Here is an 18160-nt window from a genome sequence, read left to right as displayed (position 1 = left end):
GATTTAAGCGGAAGGAGGTGAGTGTATAAACTCGGAGTCCTGTCAATATTCCTGTCATATAGTTAATATATAATGATTCCCCTGTGTCCCATCGATGTTCAGTCTCTGAGTACACTCAGTCTTTTTATCAGTCATGTCTGATGTCACTGGCACAGAAACACTAAGTTATTGATGAAGCCTATATAGAATATTCAATGCACCCAGAACAGCGATGCATTTAGTGTAGGCTCCACTCTGCCATATGCACATGCAGGAGGCGGCCATTTTGTGAGCTGAACCTATTACCGAATATTGATCGGGCCGGAGTCATATTCCTGAGCATATAATACTGCTGGGATATATATTCCGCTTCATTGCTGCCATTAAAAATTCTCATACTGAAGAAAATTATTATCCCTTTTATTAGATTTTGTATTTTTATGAATATTATCACAAAATTCTGACATCTATATTGTGCATTTGGGCACCTTTTGACAAAAATGCGAAGAGCTTGTGGACTTTATATGCACAGTGTATAGAAGTGTACAGTAGATATCTATGTATACATTTATATATGATATATACATAAGTGTGTACAGTAGATGTTTACATATGTGTGTAGAGTTCACATGTATATACAGTATATGTATGTGTATACAGCATATATGAATGTCTGCATGTTAGCAGAGTGTATGTATATACAGGTGCTTCTCACAAAATTAGAATATCGTCAAAAAATTAATTAATTAATTTTCTGAGAAGCACCTGTATATGTGTGTTCAGCATACATTTATATACTGTATATGTGTACAGTGTACGTCCCTGTACAGGAAATATGTACAGGTATAGTTATATACAAAATATATATGTGTGTACATTATATATGACTGTGTATGTATGTGTGTACAGTATATAGCAACGTGTGTATGTGTGTACAGTACTTATGGATATGTGTGTACAGTATACAAGTATATGTGTATATGTACTGTATGTGTGTACAATATATAGCAACGTGTGTATGTATGTGTGTACTATATATGAATATACGTATGTATAGTGTACAGTGTATATGTGTATATATATATATATATATATATATATATATATATATATATATGCGCCCAGTATAAATTTCTATACTGTATAAAAGTGTATAGTATACATGTACAGGAAATATGTATACAGTATATGAATGTGTTTATGTATTGTGTACAGTGTATATGTGTGTAAAGTATTTATTAATGCTCTGTATATATGTGTACTGCATACCTGTACAGTAGCTATGTCTATACCTATATACAGTATATATATGAATGTACAGTAGTATATGTATGTATGTGTGCTTGTATGTATAGTGTACAGTTATATGTATCCAATATATATTTATATACAGTATTTGTGTAGCGCATACACATGTAATGCCCCAAAGTTGTAGTGTATGTGCCTATAAGATGTAGTAGGGCTAACAGCTACCCCATTATGTTTGCACAATTTTCACATTACTGCATTACTATACTGGAAAGTAACTGTGATTGCTGCATTGGAATTGAATCTCTGTTATATATGGATGTACTTGTGTATTTGTGCAACAAGTAAAAGTTATCATCAGCCCCTCTGGCCTCCCTGTTTTCTGGACTATTTGGAGTGCACCACATCACATCACACTACCAGGAACAGAGGTTAATTAAGTGCACCCTGGAGTCACAAACTTTATTTTCTTCTATTTGTTTCCCCTGCCATAGTGAACTGTAAAGTGTTAATGGCCACAGGGAGGACAAGCGCAGCACCAGAAGCAAGCCCCGCCTTCTTCATCGTGCCTCAGCCAATTGTAGGAAAGTGCGCCAAAGAAGAAGTCCCGCCTAATATACAGTCCCCCTCGCAACACAGAACTGCGCAAAGCAAGTACCCTCCATTATCCACAGCTACGAGATTGCAGTGATTCCTGCAGCAGAAGGAAACCTGATAATAGCCGCAACCGTGGAAAAGGGTAAGCAAACTTTATCAGCACCTGATAATAATACACTGTACAACATGTCTGAGGATAAAGAGTGCGACCTACCCAGCCATAGTGGAGCTTCCAGCACGGCCCACACAATGCCTCTAACTATACAGTATTATTTTGGAGCACCGTGGCTCCCAAGATGTTAAAGGGGTGCCCAGGAACTAAGAGACTTCAGAGAAAAGATGCAGGCTATGTTTAGACTTTATCCACTGTACACAGAGCAGGAGGTAGAAATATTAATTGGGCAATTGAGTGGAGCAACTCTAAGGGAGGTGAAGGCCTGGCGCTGGCCCCATACTGAGAAAAGAACTGTTGAACAAATCTTTGAGAGACTGAGTGCCACCTTTGATAAGAGAACAGTCCCAGAATTAAAAATGCGGTTCTTTGGCAGAAAACAGCAGCTTGATGAGTCACTCAGAGATTTTGCCCTTAGCTTGCGAGAAGCACTGCTTGCAAATACGTCAGATGGACCCTCATCAAGTAACAAATGCAGATATTGCCCTAAGGAACCAGTTTGTAAGGGGGCAAGGACAGAGTCTATAGAGACTCATCTGAGAATACTGTCCTTACAGAAACCCAGACAGCTCATTCTTAAGACTTCAAGGAGATGGCCATCAGAGTCCTGGGAGTAGAAGCACGTCCCAGCCAAGTTCCTACTTGCACCACCCTAAGAACCAAGTCAGTGTTTTCCCTAGACCTGAAATTGCACCACCAACTGGCATCAAAGAGACTGTTTCCAACTATACTCCAGTTCAAGCCCGTGATGCTACAGGAGAGCTGCGCAAGCAAGTTGTGGAACACACCAAGAGTCCAGCAGTGCTGTGTGAGGAGCTAAAGGATTTAAAGCAGCAGCAGTATCGGCAACCTGAAGACTCCTGGTTCCACACAGACCGATGGCGTTATGGTTCGAGAGACATTCGCTATGGCAATCCAGGAAGACTGCCCACAGATCAGGTTGACACTCAAGGGAGGCCTATCTGCAGGAAGTGCAGGAGAAGTGGGCACACCTCAGGGGAATGCCAACAGTTATACTGGAATGCCCCGAGGGAGAGGACGAACCCTGGGGAGAAGATCGTCTAGGTCTATACTATCCAAAATGGGCCTCTAGATACAATGACAAATGTCCAGTAATCACCATTGAAATTGATGGAATTCCTTTCTTAGCTTTGCTTGACACAGGCTTGAAAGTGACCACCATTCAAGCTTCTTCCTATGAACGCTACTGGAATTCTGACCAGTTACTACACTTTCCAGAAGCCTCCATAAAGGTTATTGCCAGCAAAGGACAAGCTGTTCCCCAGCAAGGTTATTGGGAACTTACAGTAAAAATCAGCCAAGTAGATTTCCCGAGACAGGGCCTAATTGTTGTTGATGTCCAGGATTATGGATTTCCCCCTGTTGTCCTAGGTATGAACCTTTTGCAAAACTGCCTGCAAGAGATGCTGGATGCCTTGAAGCATGAAATGACTCTGGCTCCATGCAAAGAAAGATAAGTGATCCAGAAGACCATCTGCCTACTGCATGGGTACCAAACATTTGCTGGCCCATATGGGACCATCGGTATGACCCTGGTGGTGAGTAGACGTTCTATCTTTTTACCCGCAGGTACTGAGACACTGATCTCATTCAAAGCATGAATAGGACCGGGAGGTCAAAACTATGATGTCCTGGTGGAATCAATCCTGCTGAATGGTGAAGTGTCTGTTCTGGTTCTATGGAGTCTAGCTACAGTAACCTGAGGGAGAGCCCTATTTGTTTGCTGAATCTCAGTGATCAACATGTGAAGTTGAGAATTTACCATGCTGTCGCCAAACTGTGAGTGTCCTTCCAGAATGTCCCGAGTCAACAGGTACTGAACTGCCATCAAGGTGCCTCGACAGAGGTTAGTCTCATGAAAATTTCTGAAAACCCATGGTGGAAAGAGATTCATGTGGTAGATCAGAACACCCTAGACAAGTAAAAGAGTGACATTCTGAAGGTCGTAAAAGAACACCATCTAGCCTTCAGTAAAAATTCCATGGCTTTGGTAGAGTGAAAATCATCAAGCACACCATCCCCACTGGTTCACACTCACCTATCCAGGAAAGACACCGGCCCATCCCTCCATTGATATACCAGCCAGTGAAAAAATTAATCCAGCACACGAAAAACAAAAATGTTATTAGAGACATTCACAGTCCCTGGGCGGCACCACTTGTCCTTGTGAGGAAGAGGGACGGAACGTCCGTCTCTTTGTGGACTATGGAAAGCTGAATAGTGTCACCCACAAAGATGCCTATCCCATGCGATGTATTGAGGAATACTTCACAGCCTTAAAGTCAGCTACATTCTTCTCAACATTAGGCCTGACCAGCGGGTATTGGCAATTACCTGTAGCCCCAGAAGACCAAGAGAAAACGTCCTTCACAACACCTATGGGCATGTTTGAATACAATTTTAGGCCATTTGGACTGTGCAATCCCCCAGGAACTTTCTAAAGGCTAATAGAATACTGCCTAGGTCAGAAGAACTTTGAGATGGTCCAAATTTATCTGGATGATGCAATTGTCTTTTTCAGAACATCTGAAGAACACCTTGATCACCTGTCAGATGTTTTCAAGACTTTCACTAGTTATGGTCTGAAAGTCAAGGCCTCCAAGTGCCACCTATTGAAACCCTGAGTGCAGTATCTAGGCCACATTGTGAGTGCTAAAGAAGGAGTTCCAGAACCTGAAAAGATCGCCGCTGTCCAGAAGTGGCCTGTCCTTACAACTGTACGAGAAGTCAGAAGTTTCTTGGGATTTGCAGGACACTACCACCACTTCATCAAACATTTCACCCTGATTGCTGCACTCCTGCAAGAGCTGTTGAGAGGTTATTCTGCACACCAGACAAGAAAGAGTCAATTGATCGCCTGGACTAAAGAACTAGATGTCTCCTTCAATCAACTGAAGAAAATGTTGACAGAGGCTCCTATCCTGGCATATCCTGACTGCAACTGTCCGTTTCACCTTTATACTGATGCTAGCAAGAAAGGACGGTGCTGTTCTTGCACAAGTCCAAGATGGTTATGGAGAAGGTTCTGCCTATGTGATTCGTTCCCTCAGTCCAACAGAGCGAAATTCAGAGAACTACAGTTCCTTCAAGTTTAAGTTCCTCGCATTGGTATGGGCAATGACAGAGACGTTCAAAGACTACTCGGCGGCTACTCCTTTTGCAGCGCCCCAGAGTCCTGGTCGTTGCAGTACTGATGCTCCGCCGCTAAGGGGGGCTATGGTACGTCTGATGGCAGTGAAGGAGTTCACCTGACCAGGTATCACAGACACCAATACACTTCACAGTCTGGCCTCCAGGGGGAGCTAAGGGTGCTATGTATTAGGCCACTCCTCACAATCTGGTAAAACTGGGGGTTAGATAGGAAGTTAGACAGAAGCTGACTGGGTTGGAACCAGGCAACATCCTGTGGCAGAGGGTGTTGCAGGGGAAGATTCAGGGGGGTCCCTGTCAGGGGTGGGATCCTGACAGAGGCCTAGCGAACAGAAGAACGTTACGGGACCGTGCCTGCACGAGATAGCGGCGGTACCCCAAGAAAGGACAAGAAGCGAGGTTTATTGTGCTGAGTGAGAAACGAGATCAACGCAACAAGGAGAAACACCAGTAGGAGTCGTGCTGTAAGACGAGGCAACATCCTACTGAGGCGCGTAGCCGGTGGCCGGAAACGCCGAGGAAGTATTGAGCTCCAGGCCTTACTTCAAACCTACGGAAGGACAGTCAGTTCTAGGTGGGCTGTCTCCCCCAAAATCACCTAAGCAGACACAGGGGGCAACATTTGGAGAGGGGCGACTCTAGGGTCCCGGAAGAGCTCCGAGCCTACCCGTCATACGGGTGCGTCCAAGCCATATCATCTGGGGGGACGAAGAAGAACATCATCATCGAGTTGTGAGGGAACTTCAGAAACAGACACAACAGTTGTGGGGACTATCCCGTAAGCACAGCAGGGAAGGACCCAAACACACAAGCGCTAGAAGGTAGGCACAGATTTCCACCTGCAAAGGGAACTCTGGAGGTGCCATCGGACCGGCCGGACTCCGGTAGCCCGGTTGACCGTATTCCGGATTGAGGATCCTGAAGCCTTCAGTAAAGAGGTAAAGAGACTGCAACCTGGTGTCCTCGTTATTTACCGCGACCTGCACTGCACCATAACATCATCACATTCTCAACTTTCACTGGACGCCCCTCAGCAGGGTCACGGACCGGGCCTAGCCACCGTGACAACCCCAGGACTGAGACACAGAGGCCCGGTACCGGGTACCCCTTGGCCCTGCGGCAGTGGGGGCGCTCCACTTTCATAGCTTTCACAGACAACAACCGATTGTCAAACCTAAATGTGGCCCAACTGGGAGCCCTAAAACAGAGAATGGCATCACGACTGACAAATTACCAATTCATTATCATTTACAGAGCAGCAGGAAAACCTAACATCAATGCTGACGCATTATCCCGTATTCCTACTTTTTAAGAGCCTGAAGGTGATGAATGAGGAGAAGTAGAGATGCCATATGTCCACCAATTGTCCGTAAAGCAAGAAGCCCTTATGTTGAGGTGAATTATTCAACCTTTATTTAACCAGTAAGAGCAACAGTTGCAAACTGACAGAGTCCAATGGATCCAAATCCAGGAAGAGAGTAGAGTGCTGAATACTCTAAGGGTACCGTCTCACAGTGGTACTTTGGTCACTACGACGGCACGATCCGTGACGTTCCAGCAATATACATACGATCTCGCTGTGTCTGACACGCTACTGCGATCAGGGACCCTGCTGAGAATCGTACGTCGTAGCAGATCGTTTGAAACTTTCTTTCGTCGCTGGATCACCCGCTGTCATCGCTGGATCGGTGTGTGTGACACCGATCCAGCGATGTGCTCGCTTGTAACCAGGGTAAACATCGGGTTACTAAGCGCAGGGCCGATGTTTACCCTGGTTACCATTGTAAATGTAAAAAAAAAAAAACACTACATACTTACATTCCGGTGTCTGTCACGTCCCTCGCCGGCGGCTTCCCGCACTGACTGTGAGCGCCGGCCGTAAAGTAAAAGCAGAGCACAGCGGTGATGTCACCGCTGTGCTGTGCTTTACGGCCGGCACTGACACAGTCAGTGAGGGAAGCAGACAGCGAGGGACCTGACGGACATCGGAATGTAAGTATGTAGTGTTTTTTTTTTTTACATTTACAATGATAACCAGGGTAAACATCGGGTTACAAAGCGCCGCCCTGCGCTTAGTAACCCGATGTTTACCCTGGTTACCCGGGGACTTCGGCATCGTTGGTCACTGGAGAGCTGTCTGTGTGACAGCTCTCCAGCGACCACACAACGACTTACCAACGATCACGGCCAGGTCATATCGCTGGTCGTGATTGTTGGTAAATCGTTTAGTGTAACGGTACCCTAAGGAATCTCCTCACTATGAAGAATGGACTCCATAGAGACCAAGGCAGCTACAGGAACATTGAGTTAAAAAGACTCTTGAGACAGTGGAAATGACTATTCTTTGAAAGAGGACTTCTAGTTCGAAGAACCATTGACTCAACTACCCATGAGCGAGTAATCCAGATCGTTGTACCAAGGAAAATGCCAACATTGTCTTGGAAGCCTATCATAACCAATCAGGACATTTTGGTTGCAACAAGACGGAGGCCAACATCCAATAGACATCCTATTGGATCGGGAATCGACATAGAAAAATGGTGCCACAAATGTACTGCTTGTACATTGAGACGTGGATAAAGCTCTGACCAGAAAGCCCCCAATAGTCACTCATAAGCCATCGGAGTGGGTTGCACTGGATCATGTGAAACTACAGCCTAGTGAAACTGGAGTCTCCTATGCCCTGACTATCATCGACCACTATACAAAATTTGCTGTGGCAGTGCCAGTGAAAGACCTTACAGAAAAAACGACAGCCAAAATCTTCTGGAAGACTTTCGTACAACCTTATGGAAACCCAGAAAACATCCCAACTGATAGAGGTGCTACATTTGAGTCTGAACTGTTCCAATAACTGTGTGCTCTCTATGGCTGTAATAAAGTGAGAACAAACAACTGCATATGATCCTCAGTGTAACGGTCTGTGTGATCGGATGAACCAGACTCTAATTGACATGTAATATGCAATACCTGCTAAGCAGAGAACTGACAGACCAATTCTGGCAGTGTATTTGGCCAATCTCTACAATAACAATGTCCATTGTTCCACCGGGTATATGCCTTATTACCTAATGCTTAGTAGACAAGGAAGACTACGAGCAGATGTTGCCTTGGAAGTGCAAGTTCCAGAGACAGTCAACCTTCTACCACACACCGATTGGGTTAGAGCATCAGTGACGACTAGAATAAGCTAATCTCATTGTGGAAGAGAGAATGAAAGTCGTTCGTTAGAGGCAAGATGAGAACCACAACTGCAATGGCAAAGCAAAACTCCTGACAGTCGGGGATTGAATTTTGCTTAAGAAGAATCATTGCACCAACAAACTAGCTGAGAAGTGGGAAACTTGCCCATACATCGTTCGAGCTATCCCTCTGCCTGGAGTAGAACTCTGCAATATCTCTAAAGAGAATGAAGAGACAACCAAGCTGGTGCACCATAGCCACATGAAGCTTTGCCTGACAGATGACGTCAGAGATCCCTCAAGAGATGACAGCGGAATGACATCGCCAACCATCCACTAGATGACTTCAAAGCTCATTCCAGGAAGATTCCTGCAGAGATTGCCATTCCAGATCAGGTACCCCTTGACGAAAGGTCAGAGACACCTGCAGTATTTCCTGTTGGATGACCATTTGGTCCTTGTTTACGGTGGTCCATCCCACAACCTGATTACCCGGAGTACGAACGTGTTGATTTTCAGCCACCACCCACTGAATGTATTGACTCTGAATCCCTTGAGATTGAGTCCCCATCAGATATCACAAGTGATTCATTGAGAAGGTCAGAGAGAGACACCAAGGGTTGTGTGCCAGTAAGATACCTTGATTCACTGAGTTAAGCCTAAGGGACTATCAACAGAGAAAATAGCCCACTACAAGAGATTGTGATATAACAGCCCCATGTTCTTCATTTCCATCATTTTATGCAACGTTCAAGCTACTTGCCTTCAAGGACTTTTTAACGATGTTATATTTGCTCCAGGTTACTACATTTATACAGAGACTCATGGACTACTGATATTGTACTGTTTGCTTTTTACGTGTGTTTCTCTTCTAGGTTGTTCTAGAGCACAGTAAGAAGTTCCAAATTCACAGGGACATGCACATTTTTAAAGGAGGTGAATATGTAATGCTCCAAAGTTGTAGTGTATGTGCATTTAAGATGTAGCAGAGCTAACAGCTACCCCATTATGTTTACATAATGTTCACATTTCCATTTGCAGATACTGTAGATGAGAATTCAGTACATAGAAGTGGTTTATATATGCACAGTGATGTACTTGTTATGTTCTACTCTCAAGAGGTTGTAAAGCGTTAACAAAGCAGTCCTTCTTTATATATATGGCCATAAGGTCACAAGGTTAGACCACATGACCGGGTCCTGGGCTTGGTAGAGAAGGAGACATTTTGTGCACAAGTGTAGTAGTCGCCCAGGAAAGCTGAAGGAGCAGGTGAGGGAGCAGCCAAAGCTCCTGTATATGAGAAACCTCAGATAACTGTGTGATAAGGACTGTGCATCTAAGCAGAAGCTGAGACTCAGGAATCACTGCACCATATATATATATGCATTGCTGTACTGAAAAGTAACTGTGATTGCTGCATTAGAATTGAATCTTTGTTAAATCGTCGCTTATCTGGATGTACCTGTGTATTCTTGCAATAAGTAAAAGTTATCAACAGCCCCTCGGGCCTCCTTGTTTTTCTGGACTATTTAGAGTGCACCACATCACATCACACTACCAGGAAGTAGAGGTTAATTATGTGCACCCTGGAGTCACAAACTTTCTTTTTTTTTTGGCCTTGCCTTAGGGAAGAGGTAACATCCGCACACCACATGGTGTGTGACCTATTGCATACTAGTACGTGCATTATACATGTACAATAAGTATATGTATAAATGAGTGTGCAGTACATATGTGTGTTGTGAGTACAGAATATATTTCTGTATATACACTGCTCAACATTTAAATTATAACAGCAAGAAGGCAATGCTAAGATTTGCGAATTAACACATTTTCAAGTACTACAATTTGTGGCACGTGGGGGGGGGCATAAAAGCAAGATGAAAAGCAAATTTTGTTAGCTACATGAAAGCTCAAACAATAGGATCAATTCTTGTAGCATGATTCTGTGATAACTCCTGTTCGTCGACGTGCAAGTTATGGCCAATTGTCGCAAACTGGGAGAGACGGAATCCTTGAACTAAGAAATCTTGGATCATAAGTCCAGCAGATCGCAACGCACATAGGCCAAGATATCAGCACTGTACTATGTTAGGTGTCCAAGGGGTTGGGAGAAAAAAGATGAAGTGGAATAACAGCAGGGTATGCACAGAGGTGAACCTCAGCACAGACGGATCATCGGTTTATAAGAATGGCGCTCGGTGATTCATTCTGTATAGCAAGTGAAACTGGAAGTCATAGACTGAGCCTAAGGCATCAAATGCTGTCTACACAAAGCATCAGAAGGCGTTAGCACAACATTAGTCTACGAGACAGACGTCCGGCTACAGGTGTCCACTGACCTCATGCCACCACTCTCAAAGGCGTCATGGTGCAGAACAAGATGGCAATGGAGGCTGGATTGGAGGTCTGTCCTCTTCAGCAATTAGTTCAGCTTTTGACTTGAATGCAATGATAGTCGAAGATTGCTCTGGAGACCACGTTGGCAATGCCATGAAGAGACCTTCACTTGGAAACATCACACTGGTCCTATTCACGGGATTATGGTGTGGGGTGGCATAATGTACGATAGTGGACCCCACTAGTCTACATTCTCGGCGTTACGTTGACTTGGTGGTTGAACTAGGGATGCAGCCATTTCTCCAAAGTGTCCCAGGAGCAGTTTCCAATACGACAACAACAGGTGGTATGTTGCTTGTGTTAGTGTGAGCCACATACATGTCCTAAACATGCTACCATGACTTGTCTGCCATCGCACTCACGGGACATCATTGGTTGGTGATTACACAGGAGCTGCCAGCAGTGGACCTTGATGATTTTCCCAAGTCAATTCAGTTCAGCAAAACCTTCCTTAGCCAACCATTAATAACCGCAGTGATGGCAGCCGAGGCTCTAAAGTGCGGGGATTTCTGCACTTGGTGCTCATACTCCATACTGAGTAATTCAAGAGGTTTTTAAAATGTAGTTTCCATTTTTTCATCTTTTGATATTGTTAACAGATCTCCATCCTGAGATTTGCATAATCCCATCACTTTTAATCTTTGGATTGTCATTTCATCGTTGAGAAGTATATATGTAGCCAGTAAATATGTATATATTTATATACTTTTATGCATTTTTCAGTCTTTCTGTCCTCTCCCGACATCTCATGTATTCTGAGGACCTGTCTTCTTCCAGTTCCATCCATTTATCATTTTGGCACATGTGTCTCCATGATAATCTCTGTTTTTCTCTTCCTCTCCTGAATTGATTGATAACCTTGCAGGATACGTCACAGAGGGAATCATTTCTCTGGCATCCGTACATGTGTTAATAAGGCTTTTTATACATCCTCTAATGTTAAAAACACAGGGTTGTAGCATCAAAAGGGACTTTCTTGTGAAAACGCGACGATTAATTCAAAAATTCATACTGTGTAAAATGTTTTACTAAGGTGATTGGAAGGCACGGTGCTACTTCATCTCCTGCCAGCTGGATATGACCCGAGGCTGCAGAGTCGGCCCTGCATAGTCAATAGCCCCCTATGCCGTGTGATCGACAGGAACCGCCGCCACTTGGTTTAAGTGATCTACGGAGAACACAGAGTTCAGACCCCGGCTGAACGGATATTGATTGAATATCCTAATGATATAGCAGCGACGTCTGTCCTGAGACAACCCTACTAAGCATCGTCAGCCTGAACAGCTCATTACCACAATGTTAACTATTCCAGAGTTAACTATCAAGGCTTAAGTGGATGACATCACTGCACCCAAGTAATGACATCACAGCACCCAAGTAGTGACAACATTGCATCCAAGTAGTGACATCACTGCATCCAACTCTCCACTCTCTAATCTGTCCTGAATGCTGCAGCCAGGATCATAATCCTCACCAACTGTTACACCGATGCCTCTACCCTGTGCCAGTCATTACACTGGTTACCCATCCATTCCAGAATCCAGTACAAAACTACTACCCTCATCCACAAAGCACTCCATGGCTCAGCACCACCCTTTATTTCCTCCCTGGTCTCAGCCTACCACCCTACCCGTGCCCTCCGCTCTGCTAATGATCTGAGGTTAGCATCCTCAATAATCAGAACCTCCCCTCCCGTCTCCAAGACTTTTCACGTGCTTCGCCAATTCTTTGGAATGCACTACCCAGGTTAATATGATTAATCCCCACAGTTTTAAGCGTGCCCTAAAAACATTTGTTCAGATTGGAATACCGCCTCAACGCATTAACCTAACAATCCCTGTGTGGCCCATTCAAAATGACTTAAACCATAATCAGGTTCCTCACATCATGTTCTCATACACTTTATGCAGTTAATAGCACTCTGTGTCTGCACTGCTACATACTTAGGCTGTTAACTGGTTCATGCAGCTTTACATGAACACCCGAGCCTTACACTATGGCTGGTCCAAATAACTAAAGCAATTGTTACCATCCACCTCTCGTGTCTCCCCTTTTCCTCATAGTTTGTAAGCTTGAGAGCAGGGCCCTCATTCCTACTGGTATCTGTTTTGATCTGTGATTTCTGTTATGCTGTAATGTCTATTGTCTGTACAAGTCCCCTCTATAATTTGTAAAGCGCTATATAAATAAAATTATTATTATTATCCAAGTAGTGACATCCCTGCACCCAAGTAGTGACATCCCTGCACCCAAGTAGTGACATCCCTGCACCCAATTAATGACATCACTGCATCCAAGTAGTGACATCACTGCATCCAAGTAGGGACGTCACTGCATCCAAGTAGTGACGTCGCTGCATCCAAGTAGGGACGTCGCTGCATCCAAGTACGGACATCGCTGCATCCAAGTAGTGACGTCGCTGCATCCAAGTAGGGACATCACTGCATCCAAATAGTGACATCACTGCATCCAAGTAGGGACATCACTGCATCCAAGTAGTGACATCACTGCATCCAAATAGTGACGTCACTGCATCCAAGTAGGGACATCACTGCATCCAAGTAGGGACATCACTGCACGCAAATCAGTGACATCACTGTTTTTCCCCTTTTTTTAATTTGCATCTTATTCTTCATTGTATTTGTGCTTTTTTGGTGTTTTTGCCTATTTTTCATTTGTGCCTCATTCTTCATTTAATTTGTATCTCTTTTTTGGTCTAATTTTTGTTCAGTTGCGATTTCTCAAAAAGTCACTAAATCTGAAGCAAATATCCTTATCCTCCAGGCCTTTCCGTGCAGTGCACGCCAGATGCTGTGGTGCAAATTTTAGCATCACTTAGTGAAACGCGTGACTTTTTGAGCTAACAGGTCAAAGGCAAAAATAAAAAGAATTCTTAATTTTGAGCAAAAAATTCATAAACCGCTCGCACCATGCGTGTGGAAAAACGTCAATGATTGCCAGAAGAGAAATAAAAAAAAGGGACTGAAACAAAATGCAATTTATGATCTGGGCCTTATGAAATTTATGTGAAAATTTAATATATGAAATTTTGAACTGTATTATTGCTATAAAGACTATACTTATAAAATAGGGGTTCTTAGCGCACAAGTTGGCCAATTTGTGCATTTCCATGGGCTTACACTTGCAAATGGTCAAACAGAAATTGGCCAATTAGTGTATCTCCATAGGCTTACACTTGCAAATGGTCAAACAGAAATTGGCCAGTTTGGGAATATAATCCATGAAGTACCACGATCCAATGTTGCCAGATTTGTGCTACCATGTGCAGACTCCAGGGTTGCCTCTCTGGTCCTCCATACTTGTCCGTCTCTCGGCTCCGCTGTACCTTGACGATCAGTATATTTGACAGCGTGCCACTATTTCACGCTATGAGATTGATCCGTCAAATGTACAAGCTGACAAGGCTCAGTACAGCTCGGAGGCCGCCAAGCATGCCGGAGATCGGAGAAAACCCTGAGCTGGACCATCACTGGAGATGTCACTTTACGTTTAAAGAAACTGTACCCTAAAAATAAAAAAATATCATAAATAAATTTCTGATCCTATTCACTATAATAGGACCATGTGGCTTTGTCTTGTACTCATCATCGCCCCCTGCTGGATAAGGCAATTTGTAAGGGATGACGCAAGGAAAGGGGAAAAAGTAGCAACTGTTCGGTAAAATGACTGTCACTTTTCAAGCGTATTGATCCAATGGCCCAATGCTCCTATCATCCTATACGAGAGTAGTATTTTATTATAAATTGTTGTTACATATTAATCCTTAAAGGGGTTGTCCACTATTCGGACATCAAAATTCTCACTCATAATAGCCCCCCTTGTAAAATAAAGAAAACAGCCTGTATTCACCTCCGTTGGCGGCTGCGTCGGCAACATACCTCCGTTCACCGATATCCGGAAGACATGAGAACTGCTGCTGCTCTCTGACTTCCTTGATACCGGTTACGTCCGTAAGGAAGTGAGACCATTAGCAGCAGCTGATTGACTGCAGTGCTCACGTGACATAACGTCATGTGTGCCCCTCACTGGAATAGTGTCGGCCCCAGAGGTGAGTACAGACTGTTTCTTATTATACATGGTGGACTACATAATTGAGAAGAGGTTATCTGAATAGTGGACAATCCCTTTAAAGGGGACCTTTCATTTGTCTTAAATATGAAGTTTCTTTACCTGGTGTAATAGCCGCTGTTCTACTGAATATGGCGTTGTTTTTCTTTTCTTCCTACGCCTCTCTGTTCCTGAGATACGGCCTCTTCTTCCTAGTATATAAATCTAGTCTTGTCACAAGTGGGCGTGGTCCTAAAATTATCTGTGGGCGTGTTTTGTGACGGCCCTACCCAGTTGGCTAACAAGACTAGTTTTACATACAGGGAAGAGGAGGCCATATCTCAGGAACAGAGAGGCGCAGGAACAAAATAAAAACATCGCCGGATTCAGGAGAACAACGGCATTAACACCAGGCAAAACCCCCCACATATATCTATATTTATATATTTTAAAAAAAAGATTAATTTCTTATACAAAGACCAATCAGTGCGGCCTGACTGCACATAGAGGGCCACTTCTCTGTTTTAAATTGACCGTCTAACCTAGTTCTCAGGATTGGTGGAGGTCCTATAGGACGGACCCCTCCACTGTGACAGGTGGATATAGCTTTTATAGCACTTTTCCTAAATAATTGTTTTCAGTGGAGATATATAAATTAAATTTAAAAAAAACTACAGGCACCATATATGACCCCAGCCTAATTAGCCCTCCACATAACGTGCCATCCCGCCATCGCTGCTGCTCTCACTGCAGGGTAATCTATTGAATGGCCTTTTCATGATGGCTGCTCAGAATTTTTTTTTGGATAATTTATTTGAAAAATTTTCAATCTCGGTCACCGTGTGCTGATGGGCACAAAAAAGAATTCCCTTAATGAGTGTCCTGTGGATGATCAGGGTACAGAGAGTCCTTCATGTGGCTTCGTGCACAATTGGAACCCCGAGTCTCTTTGATATATAGGATTCGAGTACAGTCAGTCCTCTCGTCACCATCGCCCTGCGGAGGGAGAGCGCTGGGAAAAATGAAGCATATTGAATTCCATCCTCGGCCTCATTGTCTGCAAAGTGTCAGGTTCCTGAGCGTCTCATACCTGAGCAGATATTATACATATCACATAACAGTAGCATTAACCCTTAGAATACAGCGACAGGCAGGGACACTGCCTGGACTCGGGGTCACCTGTAGAGGTCTAGTCAAAAATGGCAATATATAGGCATCATGGCTCCAATGTTTGAGCAATGGAAGAGACCTCCCGAGCTTCTTCTTGATCGTCAGGGAATAGTAGAGGCGACTATTGTTTTTTGTTTGCTATTTTTGTATATTTTCTGTCATTTTTTATTTTTTTTTTTCCCTAAAGGTCGGATAAGGCTTCTTTCACACTAGCGTCGTACTCGGCCCGTCGCAGTGCGTCGGGCCGATGTACCGACACTAGCAGTGAATGCGCCGCACAACGGGGGCAGCGGATGCTGTTTTTACATGCATCCGCTGCCCCATTGTGAGGTGCGGGGAGGTGGGGGCGGAGTTCCGGGCGCGCATGCGCGGTCGGAAATGGCGGTCCGTCGGCAGCAAAAAACGTTACATGTAACGTTTTTTGCAGCCGACGGTCCGCCACAACACGGCGCAACCGTCGCACGACGGTTGCGACGTGTGGCAAAGCGTCGCAATGCGACGCAAATGCAAATCAATGGTGAAAAAACGCATCCTGCAAGCACTTTTGCAGGATGCGTTTTTTCAACCAAACGACGCATAGCGACGTGCAGTGCACGACGCTAGTGTGAAAGAAGCCTAACCCCTTTAAATAATATAGGTCAGCTGTCACTAGAGGGAGCTCACTGCATAGTCTCCTATTGAACTAAATGATGAATCAGTATTCACTGAGCTCCCCCTAGAGGTGACACAAGTCGCCAGATATCAGATAGAATACAAGACATGCTACAGAAAAATCCGCTTATTCTGAACGGTGCACAGCACAAGATATAATGTAGTCACATACTAGTGATAACTGTTGATATGGCATATATACACAACCGGTACACATACAATCCTACTTATTGTCTTATTGTGGATCAATGCTAGCAATGACCATTACAGGTCAGCACCTATACACAGCATAAACTCAGCATATACATACACACGTCATAAACTCAGCATATACATACACACGGCATAAATTCAGTATATACATACACACATCATAAACTCAGCATATACATACACACGTCATAAACTCAGCATATACATATACACGGCATAAACTCAGCATATACATACACACGGCATAAACTCAGCATATACATACACGGCATAAACTCTACATAGACATATACACGGCATAAACTCTACATAGACATACACACGGCATAAACTCTACATAGACATATACACGGCATAAACTCACCATATACATATACACGGCATAAACTCACCATATACATATACACGGCATAAACTCAGCATATACATATACACGGCATAAACTCTAAATATACATATACACGGCATTAACTCAGCATATACATACACACGGCATAAACTCAGCATATACATATACACAGCATAAACTCTACATATACATACACACGGCATAAATTCAGTATATACATACACACCTCATAAACTCAACATATACATACACACGTCATAAACTCAGCATATACATACACACGTCATAAACTCAGCATATACATACACACGGCATAAACTCAGCATATACATACACGGCATAAACTCTACATAGACATATACATGGCATAAACTCTACATAGACATATACACGGCATAAACTCACCATATACATATACACGGCATAAACTCACCATATACATATACACGGCATAAACTCAGCATATACATACACACGGCATAAACTCAGCATATACATACACACCTCATAAACTCAGCATATACATACACACGTCATAAGCTCAGCATATACAGGTCCTTCTCAAAAAATTAGCATATAGTGTTAAATTTCATTATTTACCATAATGTAATGATTACAATTAAACTTTCATATATTATAGATTCATTATCCACCAACTGAAATTTGTCAGGTCTTTTATTGTTTTAATACTGATGATTTTGGCATACAACTCCTGATAACCCAAAAAACCTGTCTCAATAAATTAGCATATCAAGAAAAGGTTCTCTAAACGACCTATTACCCTAATCTTCTGAATCAACTAATTAACTCCAAACACATGCAAAAGATACCTGAGGCTTTTAAAAACTCCCTGCCTGGTTCATTACTCAAAACCCCCATCATGGGTAAGACTAGCGACCTGACAGATGTCAAGAAGGCCATCATTGACACCCTCAAGCAAGAGGGTAAGACCCAGAATTA

At 43.5% G+C, this 18160-nt stretch overlaps 1 protein-coding gene across 2 annotated transcripts in view; it reads right to left on the bottom strand.

Moving 5' to 3' along the window:
• The window catches only part of SBK1 (SH3 domain binding kinase 1), a 61501-nt gene that overhangs the window by 4760 nt on the left and 38581 nt on the right, over positions 1 to 18160 (bottom strand). The gene's annotated exons all lie outside the window — the stretch shown is intronic.

This window comes from Ranitomeya variabilis, chromosome 7 (genome assembly GCF_051348905.1).
Source record: "Ranitomeya variabilis isolate aRanVar5 chromosome 7, aRanVar5.hap1, whole genome shotgun sequence".
Classification (NCBI taxonomy): Eukaryota; Metazoa; Chordata; class Amphibia; order Anura; family Dendrobatidae; genus Ranitomeya; species Ranitomeya variabilis.
Note: the sequence above shows the minus strand (reverse complement) of the source record. Positions and strands in the feature narration are given on the sequence as shown.